The 12,811-nt window shown below is 40.0% G+C and overlaps 1 pseudogene; it reads left to right on the top strand.

Moving 5' to 3' along the window:
* Positions 1–1,669: 1,669 nt before the first annotated feature.
* On the top strand, positions 1,670–2,603 carry LOC126071184 (olfactory receptor 7G2-like; annotated as a pseudogene).
* Positions 2,604–12,811: the final 10,208 nt, after the last annotated feature.

Below are 12,811 nucleotides of genomic sequence, written 5' to 3'. Positions count from 1 at the left end.
TCAGGGCACTAGCTCCACAGGAAGGCTTTCTCTCTCGGTCAGCTCTGGAGGAAGGTCCTTGTCATTAATCTTCCCCTGATGGATGAGCATCTCAGACTCAGGGACCCTGGGTCCAAAGGATGCGCTTTGCTCCTGGTGCTGCTTTCTTGGTGATATGAGCTCCCCTTGTCTCTCTGCTTCCTTCTCTCTTATATCTCAAAAGAGATTGGCTTAAAACATTATCTAATCGTGTAGATCTCATTGATATAACTGCCACTAATTCATTTCATTAACATCATAGTGATAGAATGTATAACACATAAGGAAATCACATCAAATGACAATATGGTAGACAATCATACAATACTGGGAATCACGGCCTAACCAAGTTGACACATAATTTTTGGGAACACAATTCAATCCGTGACACTCGAGTAGATTTTAAAAAATAATAAAAAAAATTTCATGCTGTAGACTTCTTGTCATACAATTTTTTTTTCCTCTGCAAGGATTTCATTATGTGTGTTGATTGATCTAGACCTAATTTATTCTTTTTCATTGTTATATATTTCATCATCCCATCCATACCAAATGAATATTGATATCACTGATATTCATTTAGGGTGTTTCTTCCTTCTGCTTCTCTACATGAGCAAGATTCCCATATAAATTCTTCCCTGAAGTTAGCATTTATAATGCTAGGAATGTTCTCTCATTTTGTCTTCCCTCAACTGCACTGTTCACCACTTCTGTCCTAGGAGTAAAAGATGCCTGGTACTATTGTTCATGACACACACACACACACACACACACTCATACAATCACAACAGGACATGTCATTGTGAGGGCCCCATATGCTGAGCACTGTACCAGAAGTAAAAGATGCCAGGTGCTATTGTTCATGACACACACACTGTCTTCATCATCTAGTGCTGCTATAACAGAAATACCACAAGTGGATGGCTTTAACAAAGAGAAATTTATTTCTTCACAGTAAAGTAGGCTAAAAGTTCAAATTCAGGGTGTCTGCTCCAGGGGAAGCCTTTCTCACTCTGTCAACCTTCTCATCAATATTCCCCCAGACTAGGAGCTTCTTTGCCCAGGTACGCTGGGTCCAAAGGACACACTCTGCTCCCAGCACTGCTTTCTTGGTGGTATGAGGTCCTCCTGTCTCTCTGCTTGCTTCTCTCTTTTCTATCTCAAGAAATTACCTTAAGACACAATCCAGTCTTTAGGTTGAGTCCTGCCTCACTGACACAAGTGCCCCCCACCCACCTTCATTACCATCATAGAGGCAGGATTTACAATATATAGGGAAATCACACAATACTGGAAATTATGGCCCAGCCAAATTGACACACACATTTTTGGGGGAATATGATTTAATCCATGACATACACACACACACACACACACACAATCACAATAGGACATGTCATTGTGAGGCCCCATATGCTGAACACTGTACCAGGGGTGGTTTTCAAACTTTACCATACATCAAAATACATGGAAGTCTTGTTGAAACAAAAACGGCTGAACTTCATCCCAGAGTTTATCATCAGTAAGTCCAGAGTGAGTTTCAAAAACTTATATTTCTAAAAAGATCCCAGGTGATGCTCTTGCTGGGCATCCAGGAGCCACATATTTGATTATCTGTCATCCCATCTTTTCCATCAGATTCACCAACAATATGGAACCTAGAAACCAAACAGATGTTTCAGAATTTCTTCTTCTGGGACTTACAGAGGATCCAGAACTGCAGCCTGTCTTATTCAGTTTGTTTCTATCTATGTACCTGGCCACCCTCCTGGGAAACCTACTCATTGTCCTGGTTGTCAGCTCTGACTCCCACCTCCACAACCCCATGTACTTCTTTCTTTCCAATCTCTCCTTCGTTGATATCTGTTTCAGCACAACCACAATCCCGAACATGCTGGTGAACATCCAAGCACAGAATCAAATCATCACTTATGCAGGCTGCCTGACCCAGGCCTGTTTTGTAATGATATTTACTGGTTCGGAAAATCGTCTCCTTGCAGTAATGGCCTATGACCGCTATGTGGCCATCTGCCACCCACTGAGGTACACCATCATCACGAACATCCACTGCTGTGGCTTGCTCTCCCTACTCTCCTTACTAACTAGCATTGTGAACGCCCTACTTCACAGTCTGTTGGTGCTGCATTTGTCCTTCTGCATAGACCTGGAAATCCCTCATTTCTTCTGTGAACTTGCTCAGATTCTCAAGCTCGCCTGTTCTGATACCCGCATCAATTACATCCTAGTGTATTTTGTGGCTACTGTATGGGGTGGTGTTCCTCTCTCTGGAATCATTTTCTCTTACACTCGAATTTTCTCCTCTGTTTTGAGAATGCCATCAGTGGGTGCAAAATATAAAGCTTTTTCCACCTGCGGGTCTCACCTTTCAGTTGTCCTTATTATATGGAACAAGCTTTGGCATGTACATCAGTTCTGCGTTTACACATTCTCCCAGAAAGATAGCAGTAGCCTCAGTGGTGTACAGTGTGGTCCCTCAAATGATGAATCCTTTTATCTACAGCCTGAGGAACAGAGACATCAGGGGACCCTTGAGGACATTCATCAGTAGAATACTGTCATTTTAGTGATTGTGTCACCTGTTTTGGGCTCTAGGATGGGTCAAATTGGAAAGAATACTGCTGATCAAGGATGTCTTACTATTTCGTGAGCAAGTTCTTCTAAAATGATTAGATAACATAATGGCTATGTACATTTCAACTTATTCATGATGAGTGAGAAAATACTGAAGTTGTCAATAATTTCATTTTACTTGGATCCACAATCAACGCCTATGGAAGCAGCAGTCAAGAAATCAAATGACATATTGCATTGGGGAATTCTTCTGTAAAAGACTTCTTTAAAGTGTTAAAAAGCAAAGATGTCACTTTGAGGACTAAGGTATACCTGATCCAAGCTAGAGTATTTTCAATCACCTCATATGCATGCCAAAGCTGGACAATAAATAAGGAAGACTGAAAAAGAATTGATGCCTTTGAATTGTGGTGATGGTGAAGAATATTGAATACGCCATGGACTACCAGACAATGAACAAATCTGTTTGGAAGAAGTGCAGCCATAGCACTTAACATCTACGCCACCAGGGTTTCCAGTAGGGTCTGTGAAAAAGAGGAACACCTTCAATGAGATGGATTTACACAGTGGCTATAACAGTGGGCTCAAACATAGCAATAATTGTGATGGTTGTGCAGGACCAGGCAGTATTTTATTTGTTGTGCATAACTGACCCGATGGCACCTAACAACAACAACATGTTTCAACTTGAAGTTGAAACTTGGCTTTTCTCTTTATGTAGCTCTGTGCTGTTTGTTAAACTCTCTAAGCTCAGTTTTTTTTTTTTTTGGTCAGGTGCCATAAAAGCAGTGCCTGAGGCAGGTGTTCTTATTACACGATTTTTGGGGCAGTGGTCTAGGAAAGAAGGAAAACAGGAGAACGTGGATAGGGCAGGGAAATTATGTAAACAGAGTTGTGGTCATAGCTAGACACTAGATTCAGCCTGATTCTATGAATAGAGAAATACGATTGGAAATCCAGACTTAGCCTGCCTGTGAGGCAAGAGAGCTCTTTTTTCATGTCCCAATTTAGTAATTACTGAGACATATCACTGGTAAGCCATATTTGTTCAAAGCAGCATCAGTATCCACAATACTTACATCTACAGAAATGGCTAATTAGGTCATCTCAATTGGCTTGAGATAATTTTGAGATATTTGAGCTTCCTAAGTGTGGAAGCTTTCAGTTCTAATAAGAAAATATAAACTCTGACTCTAATATGCTCAAACCATAAAGTTATTTTTCATTATAAGGAACAGACTTCAGAGGTAGAGAAGGCACAAGAACAGGACAGAAACACTTTATTTAGTCTCCCATAAGTGGCTTCATCCTAGAACTTTTTCCCCTTGTGGTCTCCTGATTACTACAACAAATGCAGGTGTCATATCCACACATGACGCCTAGAGAGAGAATCCTTACTGTCCTTCCCTGGATCTTATATTAACGCACCTTTCCATGGAGTCATCAAGTGACGTTTCTTCCCATCTCATTACCGAGAATAGAATCATATGCCCCTACTTAATCTAATTCCTGGTGTGGGGAAAAAAAAAAAGATTACCATGAGAACCTTAGACTGACGATTTCAAGTATAATTCCTGCTGGGATGTTAACCCCTATGACCAAAAGGAGTACCTACCAAAAATACCTGGCACAATGGTAAATGTTCAATAAAGCTTTAAATGGTCATTGTAGTCCATGTCTTGTCTGTATTCATAAGTATTCTAATCATTTGGCTCTCACATATTTTTACCACTTGCTCCAGTGGTTGTATTTGTTTACCCTCATTGTAATAATTCTCAGCAGCTTTTATTCCTCCAATCTGAATAACCACCGTTTCTTAATCAAGAATCGATGATACTGAAGGAAGAGTTCAAGCAGCACTGAAGGTACTGGTGAAAATCAAGGCTCCAGGAACTGACGGAATACCAGCTGAGATGTTTCAACACATGGATGCAGTGGTGGAAGTGCTCACTCGTCTACACCAAGAAATTTGGAGGACAGCTACCTGGCCAACCGCCTGGAAGAGATCCATATTTATGCCTATTTCCAAGAAAGGTGATCCCACAGAATGCGGAAATTATTGAACAATGTCATTAATATCACACAGAAGTAAAATTTTGCTGAAGATCATTCAAAAGCAGCTGCACCAGTACATTGACAGGGAACTGCCAGAAATTCAGGCTGGATGCGGAAGAGGACATAGACCTGGGGATGTTATTGCTGATGTCAAATGGATCCTGGCTGAAAGCAGAGAATATCCTAAGGAGGTTTACCTGTGTTTTATGGACTAGGCAAAGGTGTTCTATTGTGTGGATCATCACACCTTATTGATAACATTGTGAAGAATTGGAATTTCAGGACACTTAATTGTGGTGATGAGGAACCTGTACACGTATAAGAGGCAGTAATTCAAACATTACAAGGGGATACTTCAAGTTTTAAAGTCAGGAAAGGTGGGCATCAGGGTTATATCTTTTCATTATACTTATTCGATCTGTATGCTCAGCAAATAATCCAGGAAGCTAGACTATATGAAGAACTGGGCATCAGGATTGGAGGAAGTCTCTTTAAGAGCCTGCGATATGCAGGGGTGACACAACCTTGTTTTTTTAAAGTGAAAAGGACTTGAAGCACTTACTGAGGGAGATCAAAGGCTACGGGCTTCAGTATGGATTACACCTCAACATAAAGAAAACAAAAATCCTCACAAATGTAACAATAAACAACATCATGACAAACGGAGAAAAGTTTGAGGTTGTCAAGGATTTCATTTTACTTGAATCCACAAGCAGTCAAGAAATCAACAGACATTTTGCATCGGGCAAATGTGCTGCAAAGGACCTCTTTAAACTGTTAAAAAGCAAAGATATCACTTTAAGGACTAAGGTGGACCTGACCCAAGCCATAGTGTTTTCAATCACCTCATAGACATGCAAAAGCTGAACAACGAATAAGGAAGACTGAAGAATTAATGCCTTTGAGTTATGGTGTTGGCGAGGAATGTTGAATATACTATGGACCGCCAAAAGAAGGAACAAATCTGTCTTGGAAGAAGTACAGCCAGAATGTTCCTTAGAATTGAGGATGGTGAGACTTCATCTCACATACTTTGTACACCTTATCGGCAAGGACATCATGGTTGGTAAAGTAGAGGGCCAGTGAAAGGGAGGAAGACCCTTAATGAGATGGATTGACACAGTGGCTGCAACAATGGCCTCAATCATAACAATGATCTTGAGGATGGCTCAGGACTGGGCAGTGTTTTGTTCTGTTGAACAGAGGGTTGCTATGAGTCAGAACCAACTCGAAGGTACCTAACAGAAACAACAACAAAATCTGAGTAACATAATCAAGTGAGTAGGGTAGGCATTGTAAAGTTTGATAATTTTTCTCTTGTACTTTTTTGCTTCAACTCCTTCTAGCTGATTTATTGATAAGACTACATCTGAATTTTTTCTTTTCTACTTAGTCATCACATCTTGCTGTGTTCTTACTCATGTGGAAGCTACACACAGAAACATAGTTGAATAATAACACATCGCTGATGTCTTAGAGGGTTGGCAAGAAAACCTTTCAATGTTTCTTCGGGAAGAAAACAGTTTTTCTTTGAAGAAGAACTTTACTTTGAAAAGGAGTTGTGAATGTGGTGGGAGAAAAGGGAAGTTGGCAGGGCTAGGGAGATCACATTTTCCACAAACGCACACACACAAAAAGGGGGGCCATCAGTGAGAATCATCTCTAAGGGTGTGGGAGAATAATGAAGGTCTCACAGGAGAATCAAGAAGCTCTTGAGAGCCTTCTATTCTGGTCATCACTGGGGCGAAAGAGGGAGATTGTTTTCAGCAAGCTGGAGGACTAATCCCCACCCTGACTCAAGGTATCTTCTAGTGTAGACCTTCTTCCATTGACATCCACAGAGCACCTTCAGGCATGCATCACCTGAGACCCTTGTTCATACTGCAGGGTCATGGACATTATCCAAAAAAATACTGACTTTGAATCTCTGGGGAGATGCCTGAAGGGTGAGATGATTAAATAAACACTTCTGGAAATTCTTATGAACTCTGAAGTCTGAGAAGGGAGGCACTAATATTAGAAGAACATGGGAGAATGTATTTATAATATAGAATATAAAAGGACTTTCCTCAACTTTACTTGGTATGATATCTATATAAACTGTACACCAAGGTTCATTGCAGCACTTTTCACGATAGCCGAAAGGTGGAAAAAACCAAAATGTCTATCAACAGATGAATGGATAAACCAAATGGGGTATACCCATAAAGTGGACTATGACTCAGCCATAAAGAGAAATGAAGTTTTGACGCATGCCATTACACGGATGAATCTTGAAAACATCACGTTGAGCAGAATGAGTCAGTTGTAAAAAGACAAATACTGTATGATCTCATGTATATGAAATAAGCAAATATACAGAAAAGGAAGAATTATTAGTTGATACCAGGCATGAAGGGGAAGGGGAAAGTTTTGCTTGCGGCCTGTTAAGTTTATGTTAAAGGTGGTGGAATAAACTGGAAAAGGATACGGAGAATGGTTGCACAACTTGAAAAATGTAATCAATGTCACTGAACTGTACATACAGAAATTATTGAGATGGTGTAAGTTTTGTCGTTTCTTTTAATAAAAAAAAACATTATATATAATGTAGTATATAAAATGTATCTGTAGTTCTTACAGTGTAGCAATCTAGTAAAAACACATATACTCATCACTAGGTTAAGAAAGAAAGCATTACCATCACGTAGATACCATTAGAACAGCTAATCACATCACCCTTCCTATATCTAGTGATAACTACTATCCTAAATTCTGTATTTATCATTTTCTTTGATGTTTTTCTATTAGGTTGGATTCTATGAAATTTCAAAGTTGATCATTTATACCTTATACTCTGGCATTTTCAAAGTATTCAATAGTATATTTTTATCACTGTTGTACCCCATTGTTCTTAAGTTCTGTAAAGTCGTTTCTGACTCATGGCAACCCTATGTACAACAGAATGAAAAACTGCCCAGCCCTGCGCCATCCTCACAATTGTTGCTAGGCTTGAGCCCACGGTTGCGGTCACTGTGTCAATCCATCTCATTGAGGGTCTTCCTCTTTTTCACTGGCCCTCTACTTGATCAAGCATGATGCCCTTCTCCAGGGTTCAGTCCCTCCTGATAAAATGTCCAAAGAATGTGAGAGAAAGCCTCACCATCGTTGCTTCTAAGAAGCACTCTGGTTGTGCTTCTTCCAAGACAGATTTTTTGTTGTTGTTGTTCTTTTGGCAGTCCATGGTATATTCAATATTCTTCTCCAACATCACAATTCAAAACTGTCATTTCTTCAGTCTTCCATATTCATTGTCCAGCTTTCGTATGCATATGAGGCAGTTGAGAACACCATGGCTTGAGTCAGGTGCACCTTAGTCCTCGAGGTGACATCTTTGCTTTTTAACACTTTAAAGAGGTCTCTGGCAGTCGATTTGCCCCATGCAATGCATCTTTTGATTTCTCGACTGCTACTTCCATGGCTGTTAATTATGGATCCAAGTAAAAAGAAATCATTGACAACGTCAATCTTTTATGCACTTATCATAATGTTGTTTATTGGTCCAGTTGTGAGGGTTTTTGTTTTCTTTATATTGAGGTGTAATCCATATTGAAGGCTGTAGTCTTTAACCTTCATCAGTAAGTGCTTCAAGTCCTCTTCACATTCAGCAAGCAAGGTTGTGCTATCTGCATAACACAGGTTGTTAATGAGTCTTCCTCTGATCCTGATGCTCCCTTCTTCTTCATATAGCCCAGCTTCTCAGATTATTTGTTCAGCATACAGATTGAATAGGTATGATAAAAGGATACCCTGACACACACCTTTTCTGACTTTAAACCATGCAGTATTCCCTTGTTCTGTTTGAATGACTGCCTCTTGATCCATGTACAGATTCCTCATGAGCACAATTAAGTGTTCCAGAATTCTCATTCTCCACAATGTTATCCATAATTTATGATCCACGTAGACAAATGCCTTAACATAGTCAATAAAACACAGGTAAACATCTATCTGGTATTCTCTGCTTTCAGCCAGGATTGAACTGACATCAGCAATGATATCGCTGGTTCCACATCCTCTTGTGAATTTGGCTTGAATTTCTGGCAGTACCCTGTCCATGTACTGCTCTAACTGCATTTGAATGAACTTCAGCAAAATTTTACTTGTGTGTTATATTAATGATATTGTTTGATAATGTCCACATTCTGTTGGATCATCCTTGTTGGGAAAGGGCACAAACATGCATCGCTTCCAGTCCATTGGTAGGGTAGCCGTCTTCCAAATTTCTTGACTTAGACGAGTGAGCACCTCTTGCACTATACCCCTTTGTTGAAATATTACTTGGTATTCCGTCAATTTCTGGAACCTGGTTTTTCACCAATGTCCTCAGTGCAGCTTGGACTTCTTCCTTCAGCACCATTGGTCCTTGATCATGCACTTCCTCCTGAAATATTCGAATGTCAATTTGTTTTTTTTTTGGTTACACCGACTCTGTGTATTCCTTCCATCTTCTTTAGACACTTCCTGCGTCATTTAATATTTTCCCCATCGTTGTTGTTGTTAGGTGCTGTCAAGTCAGTTCTGACTCTTAGCGACCCTATGTACAATGGAACAAAACACTGCCCAGTTCTGCACCTTCTTCACAATTGTTGTTATGCTTGAGCGAATTGTTGCAGCCACTATTTCAAAACCATCTCATTGAGGATCTTGTCTTTTTCACTGACTCTCTACAAAGCATGATGTCCTTCTCCAGGGACTGATCTATCCTGATAACAAGTCCAAAGTATGTAAAACATAGTCTCCCATCGTTGCTTCTATTTTACCCATAGAATCCTTCAATATTGCAAGTCAAGACTTGGATTTTTTCTTCACTTCTTTCAGCTTGAGAAAAGTAGAGTGTATTCTTCCCTTTCGGTTTTCTAACTCCAGGTCTTTGCATTTTTCCTTATAATGCTTTACTTTGTCTTTTGAGTCACCCTTTGAAATCTTCTGTTCAGCTCCTTTACTTCATCATTTCTTCCATTCATTTTAGCTATTCTACGCTCGAGAGTAAATTCAGAGTGTCCTCTGTCATCTATTTTGGTCTTTTCTTTTTTTCCTGTCTTTTTAATGACCTCTTGCTTTGTTCATGTATGATGTTCTTGATGTCATTCCACAACTCATCTGGTCTTCAGTCATTAGTGTTCAATGGATCAAATCTTTTCTTGAGATGGTCTCTAATTTCAGGTGACATATACTCAAGGTCATAATTTGTCTCTCACTGACCTGTTCTAATTTTCTTCAGCTTCAACTTGAACTTGTATATGAGTAATTGATGATCCATTCTGCTCTCAGTCCCCTGACGTTGGTCTGACTGATGATATTAGCTTTTCCATAGTGCCTTTCTACAGACGTAGACGATTTGATTCCTGTGTATTCCATCAGATGAGGTCCATGTGAATAGTCACCATTTATGTTGTTGAAAAAGGGTATTTGCAATGAAGAAGTTATTTGGTCTTGCAAAATTCTTTCACGCCTTCTCTGGCATCACTTTTACCACAAAGATCATATTTTGCAACTATGGATCTTTCTTTTTTGTTTCCAATTTTCACAGTCCATTAACAGTAATTATCAATGCATCTTGATTGCATGTTTGATCAATTTCAGACTGCAGAAATTGGTAAAAATCTTCAATTTCTCCAAGTTTGGCCTTAGAGGTTGATGGGTAAAATTAATAATAGTCATATTAACTGGAATTCCTTGTAGACATATGGATATTATCCTATCACTACCAGAATTGCACCTCAACATAGATCTTGAAATGTTCTTTTTGATGATGAATGCAATGCCATTCCTCTTCAATTTGTCATTCCTGACATGGTAGACCATATTATTTTCTGATTCAAAATGGCCAGTACCAGTTGATTTCCACCATCACAGTATGACAAAATTAACAGATGCATTGGGACATTATGTAGGATGATATAAAAAAAAATAGTTCCCTCTCTGATGTAAATGAAACTTTTGGTAACTAACATTTTGCTATTGTGAATAAAGTTGAGTATTTTTGCACACGTTCCTGGTGCAAATGAGCTAGAGTTTTATACTGGGATGGCCTTGTTGGCTATAACATTGAGCCTATTCTCCATGTAATTTCAAAGAGTTTTCCTAAGTCAATGAGCTGGTTTAAGCCCCCATTAGAAGTCCGTGTTGCTTCATGTCGTCACCAACACATGTTCATTTATTATGGCAATTTAGAGGGAATAAATTATTATTACATAATACTATTTATTATGAGGTTTAGAGTTCTTTCACACCCTATATTCCATTTATTTTCCCTTCTTTGGGAAGTATATGTTTATGGTATTTCTAATGAGGTCTTTATTTTTATTGAATATGGACCCATTCTCTGTAATACAACTTATTTATAAATAAAACTGTCCATGATTTGGGGGCCAAGAAGGTGGAGTAGTCAGAACCTCTGGTGAACCTCTGACAACAAAGACCTGAAAAAGCAAGTGAAACAATTATATTTTTGACAAGCTAGGAGCCCTGAACATCAAAAGCAAAGTTAGAAAATGGACTGAGTGGCAGGGGGAGGGAGAGATGGTTCAGAAGCGGGAGGAGTTGCAAGACTTGAATTACTGGGAACCCACAGACACCATTCCCAGGAGTGACAGCACCAGGCTGGTGGTAGGGTACCAGCAGCAGTTTCCTCAGGAAGAAACAGGCAGCCTCAGAGCCTACTCGCATGTCCGCAACCAGAGAATAATGGTGTTCTCAGCAAAAGCTAAGTACTTGCATATATTTTACCATCCCCCCAGGCTCCAAGCCTCCTTCAGCGGCTGTTGATTTCCCTGGGCCTGAGATAGGCTCTGCTGAGTGACCTGAGCCATTCTCTCAGCCTTGGAAAAGGAATAAATTCCCAACTGGGAAAAAAGATAATCTGCCAGCTCCACTAACCTGGGGAACTCAGGACAGCAGCAGCTCCTGTCCAAGCATAAATGATCCATGGACTTTGAACACCTTTCCACCCTGCATAGACTTGTGTGGGGCTATTTCAGGAGAACAGGCCCTTGTTGGCAGGTTGCAACTCTTTCAGCTTTGTCGTGGACAGGTGGGTGTTTGATGTTTGACACCACTTTGCCTATTAAACAGCCTCCTCACCTACCCACATCAGGGGCTTAAGGACAGGTGGCTCCACTCAGGAAATCCAGCCACCCATGACAGGGGTCCAAAGATAATTGGTACCTCCCAGTTCTTATAACCAAAAGCACTGGGTGCCCGTGGTCCTTCTGCAGACCCCACCCACATATGTGCTTTAGGGAACAGGGATGCACTTTCCTCACAGACCCTCAGGGGATGGTTGTCAGCCCTCTGCCTTATTTAGAGTGTCCCCCTGCTGCAACCAGATACTGGTAAATACACCAACCACCCCTTCCCCTGTAAGACTGTAGGAGAGAGCCTGTACCACACACTTGATGATCAGCTGCCTGGACACATGAGCTGAATCCATACAAGAAGGGTGCATGGACTCCTAGACTGATAAAAAAAAAAAAAAAGCTCTAGCCATCTGGTGACAGGACGTTAGAGCTTCAAAGGCAAAAACAATCAAGGTAGCTCACTCAAGCAACTTATTTGGGCACAACAAAACAAAACAAAGCAAGAAGCTAGGAGACAGTAAGCAAACATAAAAGAAACTAATACAATAACTTATAGAAGGCTCAGAGACAACAGTCAATACCAAATCACATAAAGAGGCAGACCGTGATTGCTTCAACAAGCTCTCAAAACAAAAAATCAAGGGATTTTGTGGATGAAGGGTGCCTTCCTGGAATTACCAGATGCAGAATACAAATGATTCATATACAGAGCTCTTCAAGATATCGGGAACGAGATCAGGAAGGAGATCAGGCAATATCCAGAACAAGCCACGGAACACACAGGTAAAACACTTGAAGAAATTAAAAAGGTTATTCAGGAAAATAATGAAAAATTTAATAAGCTGCAAGAATCCATAGAGAGAAAGCAATCAGAAATTCAGAAGGTTAACAATAAAATTACAGAATGAGACAACTCAATAGAAAGACTGAGGAGCAGAACTGAGCAACTGGAAGGCAGAATTGGTGAGATTGAAGATAAAGCACTTGGCACCAATATATTTGGAGGAAAATCAGATAAAAGAATT

Source organism: Elephas maximus, chromosome 3 (assembly GCF_024166365.1).
Source record: "Elephas maximus indicus isolate mEleMax1 chromosome 3, mEleMax1 primary haplotype, whole genome shotgun sequence".
Taxonomy (NCBI): domain Eukaryota; kingdom Metazoa; phylum Chordata; class Mammalia; order Proboscidea; family Elephantidae; genus Elephas; species Elephas maximus.
The sequence above is the reverse complement of the archived record's forward strand: the minus strand, read 5'-3'. Positions and strand labels throughout refer to the sequence as shown.